The sequence below is a fragment of the Nestor notabilis genome, unplaced genomic scaffold (genome assembly GCF_000696875.1).
Source record: "Nestor notabilis isolate BGI_N333 unplaced genomic scaffold, ASM69687v1 scaffold10360, whole genome shotgun sequence".
In the NCBI taxonomy this organism is placed as follows: domain Eukaryota; kingdom Metazoa; phylum Chordata; class Aves; order Psittaciformes; family Psittacidae; genus Nestor; species Nestor notabilis.
The window spans coordinates 17,945-19,157 of NW_009909903.1; the positions used below are offsets into that span (position 1 = coordinate 17,945).

Genomic DNA, 1,213 nt, shown 5'->3' on the forward strand with positions numbered 1-1,213 from the left:
ACCCTGTGCCAGAGCCTCAGCACCCTCACAGGGAAGAGCTTCCCCCTCATGTCCAATCCAAATTCACTTGTTAGATCCTCATTCCCTTTGCCAACATCCCTTAGCAGGACAGTTTTTGTTCCCTGGAGCTTCTCGTGGTTTATATCAAGAAAAGCAAGAAGTCCAAATGAGGATGGAGCTCTCGGATTGCCAGCCACGGAGCAGCATCACTTTGTCACCAACAGGATTGAGAAGAAGAACAAGCTCCAGCAGCATTTCATTAAAGGCTTATTATATAACCCCCCAAAAACCCAACCTGCAAACTGCAGGCTCTGCAGATTTCTTCTCTCCTCCTGCACAATTCCTTACATGGCAGGCTCACATGAGAGACATCATCATCATCACTGTGAGGGTGCTGAGGCGCTGGCACAGGGGGCCCAGAGAAGCTGTGGCTGCCCCATCCCTGGCAGTGTTCAAGGCCAGGTTGGACACAGGGGCTTGGAGCAACCTGCTCTAGTGGAAGGGGTCCCTGCCCGGGCAGGGGTTGGAGCTGGAGGAGCTTTGAGGTCCTTTCCAACCCAGACCAGGTTGGGATTCCACAATCAGTCCCCACAGATGGGACTCCCACATCCACATCCCTCCAGTTGCACCTGGGGTTATGGAGCATCCACACACTCCCCTCCAGCTCCCCAGCACCTCCTCTCGGAACACAGACACGTAAGGAACATGTACTTCATGAGGAACAATGGTCATTCCCCATGGCCAGAAGCAGGAGCTCTCCCATGAGCATCCTCACCGTCCTCTTATCCCTTTCCTTGGGAGAGGACACTCGCTCTCCAAAACCACCCTGACCACCCCAAAACCACCCCACGCAGCCCCAGTATCATCCTGACCACCCCAGAACTGCTCTGACCACCCCAAAACCACCCTGACCACCCCAAAACCACCCTACACAGCCCAATATCATCCTGACCACCCCAGAACTGCTCTGACCACCCCAAAACCACCCTGACCATCATAAAACCACCCTGTGTACCCGAATCACCCTGCACACCCCAGACCCACTCTGTCCTCTCCAGAAGCATCCTGCCCAGCCCCAATATCATCCTGCCCACCCCCGAAAACATCCTGCCTACCCCAGAACCACTCTGACCACCCCAAAACCACTCTGACCATCACAAAACCACGCTGTGCACCCCAGAACCACTCTGACCATCCCAAAACCACGCTGTCC

At 54.9% G+C, this 1,213-nt stretch overlaps 1 protein-coding gene across 1 annotated transcript in view; it reads right to left on the bottom strand.

Annotated features, from left to right (window-relative positions):
• ASB13 (ankyrin repeat and SOCS box containing 13) overlaps window positions 1-1,213 on the bottom strand; it is an 8,696-nt gene that overhangs the window by 6,937 nt on the left and 546 nt on the right. The gene's annotated exons all lie outside the window — the stretch shown is intronic.